This window comes from Bombus affinis, unplaced genomic scaffold, assembly GCF_024516045.1.
Source record: "Bombus affinis isolate iyBomAffi1 unplaced genomic scaffold, iyBomAffi1.2 ctg00000900.1, whole genome shotgun sequence".
Lineage (NCBI taxonomy): Eukaryota > Metazoa > Arthropoda > Insecta > Hymenoptera > Apidae > Bombus > Bombus affinis.
The window spans coordinates 25,675-35,056 of NW_026109426.1; the positions used below are offsets into that span (position 1 = coordinate 25,675).

The 9,382-nt window shown below is 37.2% G+C and overlaps 1 long non-coding RNA gene across 1 annotated transcript; it reads right to left on the minus strand.

The window, feature by feature from the left end:
- Positions 1–7,726: 7,726 nt before the first annotated feature.
- On the minus strand, positions 7,727–9,179 carry LOC126928382 (uncharacterized). The gene is made up of 2 exons (XR_007716593.1): positions 8,233–9,179; positions 7,727–8,123 (listed from the first exon to the last, which is right to left on the minus strand). It is a non-coding gene; the product is annotated as an uncharacterized LOC126928382 (long non-coding RNA).
- Between the last annotated feature and the right edge of the window lie 203 nt (positions 9,180–9,382).

A 9,382-nucleotide genomic window follows, 5' to 3' on the forward strand; every position in this document is an offset into this window, starting at 1 on the left:
ACAATTACCATCAATAAGCTCAGCGTCCACATATGACTATGTGACACATAGTGATTGACGCTTCCAGATATGGGACTATGGTTCTGAAGTGAACCATTTCTGGGTGAGTCATCGACGGTAGTGACATTAAATTCGATCGGATCTTCTGTGGGGTTTAGGCATTCGATGTTGCAACATCTGCGTTCATACCGGAACTTCTTGCACTTCTGTAATAAAAAGAAATCGATTAATTGTACGGATCAATCGTCACTAGACTATTTGAAAATTCAGGTTATTCAAAGAATGAAAGAAGAAGGAATTGCTCCAATTCCACCATTGCTTTAGCAAAACTAGTATTTGAGAACCATTAGTCAAATATATTATAACACTAATACTAATACTAACGGTTTCACCGTCGAAAAGTGGATCTTTCTAGCATGTCTACGCAAATGAAGGTTGGAGGGGGGAGGGGGAGGGGGGAACTGTACATGCGCCAAACACCTTTACGTTCGTAATTTTTCACACAAATTTACAACTGTAGGGAAAAAATTATCTCTGATGTTTCAGATGTTAGAAATTGACAATATCGCATAACGGAATGCTGTGTTCTAGATATTCTATTTTTGTTACGAAAGTGGTACAAACGAAGTCCACTTAAGAATAGTACAACAAAATCGGTTGACGTTAGGTTATCATGCAGATATCGCGGCTTTTGCTTTGGAAAGCACGCAACTGCCAGTCTCGTCGTCCCTTGTAAACGAGAGAAAGATATTGTAATTGGTCGGGATTAACATAAAACTCGTCGCATGCGATCAGATGGCCTGAATGTTTAAAAAACGAGAGTAGAGTGCGTGCTACGTGGTTCTAACAGTTTAGGCGGAAACTAATTATTGTAACCGGAGCCGAGATATGTAGCGATATTACTTTCCTCGACAAAGCGTATAAGGTGAGGAAAGAATCGCGATAAGGTAGAACAAGAGACAGGAATTCTTTACGTAAAGCAGATCTGTCAACTAGATAGAGATCCTACAGCTATAACTACAGTGAATCCGTACTCTGGCGAATTGTCGTTTCACAAATAAAGCTTCTGAAAAACGGAATTCATAGAATATAACTGCTGTTGTAAGAATCTATATATCTGATTTTGCTGCCGTATTTGTCAGAACGTTTGTTTATCAAAAAAACGCATCCTCTGTAATCTTCTGTAGTTTAACAAGGCACAGTTAATAAAAGAGATAGAGCGTTAAACGGTGACGATTTAATCACAGTTAAATAGATATTGGTCTCTTTAGTTAAAATGCCCTATGATTTATTTGCATCATTTTTTTTCCATGCAATTTAAAATATTTAAATAAACAATATTTACCAAATATTCAAATATTTAAAGAAACAGTAGTCCATACAATATAATTTTATTTGATGGTTATTTGATATTTAATATTTTGGTTTACATACAAAATTGAAATTATACTTTGCTTGAGGACAAAAATTCTAATTGCATTCCTAACATATACCAATAATTATTGATCGAAATAGAAAGAACTGCAGGACTAGGAAGATTACTTAGCATCTTATATAGCCTGGCAAGGCTCGAACGTTTTATCTTCCTGTAGATTTTCTTTGCTTTTAGACTTTCCTTCCATTTCTCTGAATTGGTATCTTCTGTACACTATTTATAAAAGAAGAATAAATTACATGTTACATCCAAGTTACCAATCCAAATAATTTTAAGTAAGAAAAGAGATCTAATGCAGCAGTTTCCACTTAAATATAGATCCGACGATTATTTACGAACAAATAGTATAAATCTTTTAGCAATATGAAATTCGCAATATTTATTCAAATATTTATATTTATAGTACGCCATTAGCAAAGAAGACATGTTTGCGTGCGTTATCGATTTTACGCTTTTGCCACGCAAACATGGAAATTGCGATTCGAAATTGAATTTGCACTGGAAACGGTTGACGTTACGACATCAATAACATATTTCAAAAACACTGACGATATCATACGGAATCAGAGAGATTCTATGAGAAGTTAAACGCATAATCATCCTATTGTAAATAACAGGAACAGAAAGTACACAAGGAATAATACAGAATCATCCTATCATCCTATCCTATTATACAGGATTGCTTTGATTCGAGCTCAAACATAGGGAAATCTGAAAGAATTTTTCGCAGAATTTCCTTCCCCTTTGAATTAGCTTTTATACAGAACGACTTTAACCTTTTCAAGGAAATACCTATAGAGTGTGACGATCTATGATTTTAAATAGAGAGGTATATCTGAAAAGAGGTGGATGTAAAACGTAGCATATAAAACGTAGATCAAATCTTTATTCAAGGATTTTTTCTCTTCGCAGAGAATCAGGTTTTCAAGAACGATCGAATATGTATGCACTTGATTTACACGTGAAGTTGTCATTAAAAATATTGTTGCGTTTAAAAAGATAAATATTCATTTAAATTTAATGAAATTGTTAGTCCAATTGTTTTAAGCTTAAAGATATGTAGGTGTCACATTTATATATTGAAAACCTGGGAGCGGCATTAATTAACAAACCTAGTCACGCGCACACGTACTTTAAAACCATGCTTGAAAATCGATATTCCCTGAAACAATGCATCGTTCTGCGCTTCCAATTTATTTTCGCACGAAGAATCAGTCCATTCATCGTTGCCGTCACCATCGCTACTGTAATCTATATTACTCGAATAAATTCTATATCTTGATTGGAAAATCGCATATTTTAACGAACTTTCTGTGTTTTTTTTTTTTTTTTTCTATGATTTTAATTGGCAATTTCCGAAATTGAACTATAGCTTGAGAATAAACCGATAATATTTGAGGGTATATATACATACATCATGTTTTTGATGGGTTTTGTAGTAAAATAATTGTAGAAAAAGCAAACTTTTTAAGAAAAAATTACCATATTCGAGTAATAAATTATAGAAAATTACCAATGTAATTCAGCTAATTAGTGCCCCAGTTAATTTCGATGTTCACTACCACGCCACTTAAGAAGTGGTTTCGTGTCCGAGCGGATTTCCCCCACGTAAAGAAAAAAAGAAAAAGAAAAAGGAAAAAAAAAGAAAAAGAGAAAGGAAGAAAAAGAAAAAGAAAAAGGAAAAAAAAAGAAAAAGAGAAAGAAAAAGAAAACGAAAAAGAAAAAAAAAGTTAATTTGGATGTTATAAAATGTTATATAACCAAGAACTTATCTTCTACTTGGTAGTCGCATAAGAGAAGACCGAGCCATTGAATCGCTCAAATAGATTAGCTGATTCGCTTAACGTAATTTTACTTCCGATGACGTAAACAAGAGCAGAAAGTACACAAGTAATAATACAGAAATGTCAAATGTACAGAAGAATAAATTTCGTTAAATCATTAGCACGTAACATTTCCTTATAATTCCATTTGTGTATAGCAAAATAGCTTGTGTGCTTTCATGAATTATAATTGATATTTAGAAGCTTTCATGTAGGTAGATATATAACTCGTGTTAATTAGTAATTTAACAATACATCATGACAACATATCATTTTCGTTTCTTCGTTTATCTCGTTATGCGCGTAAACGAATGTGTAAATAAAGACATATAATCAACGATAACATGTAGTGGCAAACATGATAATTATCGACAAAGGAGAATATTGGTGAAATGATTGTGGGTGATTTCACTCGGTGTATCGGTACATAAACTTTGATAGACATTGCCGGTGGATTCGCTGTCGGTGAAATCGTGTCGATGAAATAATTGTCAGTGATTTAAAGATAACCCAATTTATTGATCTCCCCTTCATAGAGTTGTACGTCTCTCTATAAAACATATTCTACCTGGAAGGGCTGAAACATTTAGCTTAGTCACACTAAACTGGACTGGACTGCAAGTAAGAAGATTGAAATGCAAAATTCACGTGTGAGCGCAACGATTTAGATGGAAAGTTCGATAAGGCGATTATGTATATTAACCCGAAAGAAAGCTCATGGCTTTGCAACGCGTTACACGCAACACGGAATTTCCCTCGCTGAAATAATCCTATTACAACGATACGATTTTCCTTAACAGATCTCGCAATGTAATTCTCCCTCTACAACTTTTTATTAGGTTTGAAACACGAGAGTTTCGAAGCTCTGCAAAGTCTCGCGAATCTAGAAGTCGAGTTTCAACGTATTTTCGCTTCTTATTTTATAGCTGTTAATAGTTATTATCTCACTCTGCACGTACATCAAACGAGTACTTATGTAAATCCAAAGGAAACGGAAACAACCGAGAATAATTGAGGATAATTCGAATACGTACCGATTAGTAAAGTGTTTGGCAAAGAAAAAAAAAGGAAAATTGTATCGGAGAAATAGGGGAAAAACGGTGGCGTACATCAAGCAATCTTTATGGCTGTAATACATTTATTATTCATTTATGTTCATTTTCTATCGCGTAACAGACGTTGAAATAACGAGCATATAAATCTTGTATCGCTCGACCTGACTTTTCCCGATGGAAAAATATTCACCAGCCTGGGATCGTGCATCGCTAATTACTCCGTTCTACTTTTCGAACGCGTTTCCATCCATACAGGAAAGCAAGAAGGCAAACCCTATCGCACAGTCATGAAGAGATGCAAAAGCAAGAAACCAACCAACGACATGCCGATCGACATGGTGGAAGCAGTCCTACAGAGGCTATTCACCATGGGACACGGACCCTCCCATTACGAGGGCCGCGAAGAGGCAGAGACCGAAGAAGAAGGAGACATCAGCTTCAGCGTCGTCATCGGCGAAGGCGATGTCGTCGATGCCGCCGGAAGAATGAACACCAAGAAGGCTGCAGGAGTCGATGGAAGACTCCTGGACTGCTGGAAGCAGGAGCTGGAAGCAAGCTGGAACCAGACTGCTGGAAGACGGCCAGAGTAATACTGCTAAGGAAGCCGGGAAAGGATCCCAGTCTCCCTAACGCGTACCGGCCGATAAGCATACTCCCAGCCATGAGCAAGATCTGGGAAAAATGCTTTAAGAAGATCATCGAGAGATGCATCGGAACGGACCCGTTCCATCGGAGGCAGTATGGGTTCAGAAAGAAGAATTAGCTTAGCGAATACCGATAAGAACAGGAAGAAGCTGAAACGGGCACAACGAACGGCCCTGTGCATAACAACGACGGCATATCGTACCGTCTCCCACGCGGCACTTTGCGTGTTGACCGGAAATCTCCCGATCTACATAAAGATAAAGATGCTCGGAGAGACTTACGAGTGGAACAGGATCCATAAGACCAAGATCGGCGCGGATGACGGCAACGAGCTGAAGGGGGAACTGGAGGCGCAAGGAAATTAATACCGAGTGCGCTGCTATTTACCAAAAAGAAGATGGACATCGATCATCACAGCATGCAGCTGTTAACCGGGCATGGGAGTGTGGCGGCACTCGACACTAACTAGTGTCGGACGACGGCAGCGACATCTACAGCCCCCAGTGACAATTACAGCGGACCAGGCCCAACTACCACAGCTATCACGCACGTCCAATAAATATATAACGCACACACGGCCACCTCTACAGGAGTTTCGGTGTCTATAGAAAGAGGATTGGCAAGAGCAGCGACAGCAACTGTCTCGACTGTGGAGACCCTAACGACGATGCAGAGCACGCCCTCTTCACGTGCCCGAGGTGAACGGACAGAAGGATTGAGCTGGAGAACGCTCTTGGCGAGAAGATAGACGTGGACAATCTGATCGCCACGGTGACCGCCAAGAACGAGAGCTGGGATAAATTCAGGCAATTTCGCAAGACCGTCATGTCTCACAGGAGGGTGACAGCGAAGGCCTTGAAGGAGGCAAGGAGGAGAACGAGAGCAACAACAACTACGCGGAGCAGTGAAGGCAGAGATACAAGACAACAAAGAACCACAGAAGGAGATCAGCCCAGTATTCTGAACTAGCTGAGAAGATGACGAGAGCAATACTGAATATACAGAATAGCTGCCCGACGAAGAAGATACAACGGGGCATGAAAGGACAACCCTGATGACTGCCGACAGGTTTTACCGGGGTTGTCTGTCCTCAAAGCAAAGGAAAAAGGAGGAGGGGTTTTTAGTGGGTATGGCAACAACATCCGCCCGAGTCCCACATAACCCAGTGATGCGGATCACTGGGTATGCGTAACAGCATTTTCCCCTCCTCACGCAAAAAAAAAAAAAAGAAAAAAAACTATACACTCTATCAATTTTAAGTTGATAATTTCGTTATTATATAATTTTTCTTAGTCTAAACTGAATCCAGGAAGAAGAACTTTCATCCAATTACATACTTCATTAATTCATGAATTGTATTCGTTACCGTACGTACAAAAAGAAAGTTGACTGATATAAAAATTCAAAGGATAGAACTTCTAAGCTCGCGATTGGAAACAGATTCAGTTCAATGGTTTAATTTGCCATTTAATTGAATTCTCTGGCAATTTCAGCGAACTGTGGGCTTTAAAAGTGTCCCGCATTCAAACGCAAGACTTCTCCTCCACCTTTCTCTTTCTTTCAATTCCAACCTCAAGTAATTGACCTATTAATTCGACGATATATTTACATGCTCGCAAGGGATTCAAACAACTTCGTTGCGTTAAATTCGCAATTATAACCAACAGGAATGTCTCAATCAATGTGCAGCTCGAAACAAATAATAGATAATTAACTTTTCAATATAACGATTGATATGTTTGATGAAGAAAAATGTATGAATTTTTAAAAACGTCTCCTAGTACATTTAGCATTTTTATAGTAAAAACTTAGAACACACACGCACACATATACTATTCCATGAAATGATTTACACAGCTATGAGTCTAATCCTATCATATTATAAAGGGATGAACGAACTTTTCCTAATAAATATAACTTTATACAAAATCTTGTTTAAAAAAATTAGTTTTTTATTCTCACTAAATTAATTTAATATCAGAATATATAATTTTAGTCGTTATCAAAATTTTATGTCAAATGCGTTCATAGATATATATATAAATAAATGTCTAATCCTATGTATTTATTTCAACTGAAATCTTAACTTAAATATTTATTAACAATATTCTGACGAATATGCAATGAAAGATAAAAACAAGTTTATTTTTCCTATAGAATGTCTCATGCTTCTTACTCATTTTATGTTTCTCGTTGTCAGTGCGTAACTACTTATCAGCCGCATGAATGCTAAGTTTTACTACTGAGAAACGAAGAGACATATAGATGCAAATATACGCTATCTCGCGTGAAAAAACATCAGATACATTAACCAGAAGGAATATCCGATACATATAAAATTCATAGCGTAGTTATTTATACATACGGAATATTTCTTTCTGTATGAAATATTCTTTCTTCTGAATTCTTATTATAAATGTATGTCCATTTCCTACCTTAAAATGTCTCTCCTTTGAAAAACTCCATTTAAATATAACGATCAACAAAATATTACCAATAAAAATATTGAAACGAGATGCTGAAAGAACCTTTTAATGAAGTACAAATGATTATTTCAACTTTAATTCTGTTAAATTTGAATTGAATCATTTATAAACCGAACAGGTGTATAAAATTTTATTGCGTAAAAATCGTGAAGCTGAAAATTAGGAACGAATAACGAATGAGTAACCTAGTTTCATTAAAAGGTACGTGTACGCCGATCCGTGTAACAACTTCGACACTCCAATTATTATAAAGCATGTATCCTTCAGAGATTTTTTGCGCGAACGCAAGATACCTTTTACACGTGCAACTGAATAAGTGGAACGTGATTTTCGATATTTCTTCTTGTAGAACTTGTAACAACGTAACTGTTTCACGAATATTTTCCCTGACACTTTTACAACGATGCGTAGAAATCTCCTTTTATAATTAATAATTTCAGCATTTCTCTGAACAGTTTCGTTGCGATTAAAAAATATACAAAGCTTACGACGTGCTTGTTTAAAAATATTTATATGGAACAAGATTTCGAATTTGTCGCATCAATCGCGATCTCAGCAGGTGTAAATTAATTCGTTCTAATGAACGAATAAATTAAACGACTCGTGACAAAAATTATCCCTGTCCATGTTTGTCTTTCTAAAACTAATTCAAGGCGAGTTAAATGAATCGCTGTGTACCCTATTCGCGCAGCATGTGTTTTAACGACCAGCATGCAAGCGTTAACGGTGTACTTTAGTTTCTCATGGTTGTGTTAAGCTGGTTGCTCTTAGAATGAGCATATACTTACCGCAGGAATTGAACAGCGGAGACGCCCGCAAGATGTTGACTTCGAATTGTAACATATGCAGTGTATGCAAATCCAAGGTCCCGGCACATACATCTGTCCATGTAAGACAGATCGTCCTTCGAAATCAGTACAGTTTCCTCCTAAATGCACTGAAAACGATTACCAGCGTCAATATCTTTGTCACTCGACAATCGTACGCGCAGTTACGCTAACCGTTTTAACGCCACGCAGCGTGATCACTCTATTCGCGTACCGTGGTAAATTGTGCCACGATGTATGGTCACGATCATTAATTCGCAACGCGCTCAAGCGTGCTCGTCGCGAGTCATATCAGAGTTTCCTCTCGTAATTACTCGTTTTTCAAATAATCATAAACCAAATAAAAAAAAAAAACCAATATAAAAAATTACCTCTTGAATCGGAAAACCAAATCCTGCATTATAGAATGTTATCACACAAACGAAACGCAGAGCATAAATATTTCGCAAACTTTTGAGTGTTTGTTGTAACGCTTCCAGTATAACCGATGAAATGAAGCGCGAGCACGTCGAACGGTATATTTCGATGAAAAAAACAGGATGAAAAAGGGCAGCGCGATCGCGTCGATCGGTACTACTCGCAAATAAATAAACGAAGCGCTATCGCGCTGCACAGCACAAACCGATACGGAGTCTTGAAACATCCGACACTAAAACGGTTAATAACATTACGAAAACGACCGTACCAGGAAATTTTTGTTCAACGGATCCGCATTGCGGCTATCACGATGCTCCTTCGTTGCATCGATGCTTCATCGATGAGATTAAAGCACCGTTGAAATAGGTTATTCGATTTCTTACATGGGCAAAAAGTTTTTATATCGTGTTTGCTGTTTTACTTCGCAAGTGTGCTTTACAGTATACGTTAGAACTCCAAGTCGAGCTATCCGAGTTAAAGTCTCTTGAAACTTAAAACGGCACTTAAAGGATATAGGTATAATAGAAGGTTCGTTTAAAATTCAAAAGTGTATATACGTACATATACATTTGAATAAAAATAGCGGATAATCTCAAGTAAAAAAGTAGGTTCGTGTTAGTAAAATGGTTTCAAAATACTTGTCAAAAGTCAAACGACTTGACTAATTAAGAATGGATGTAAGAGATTGAAAGCA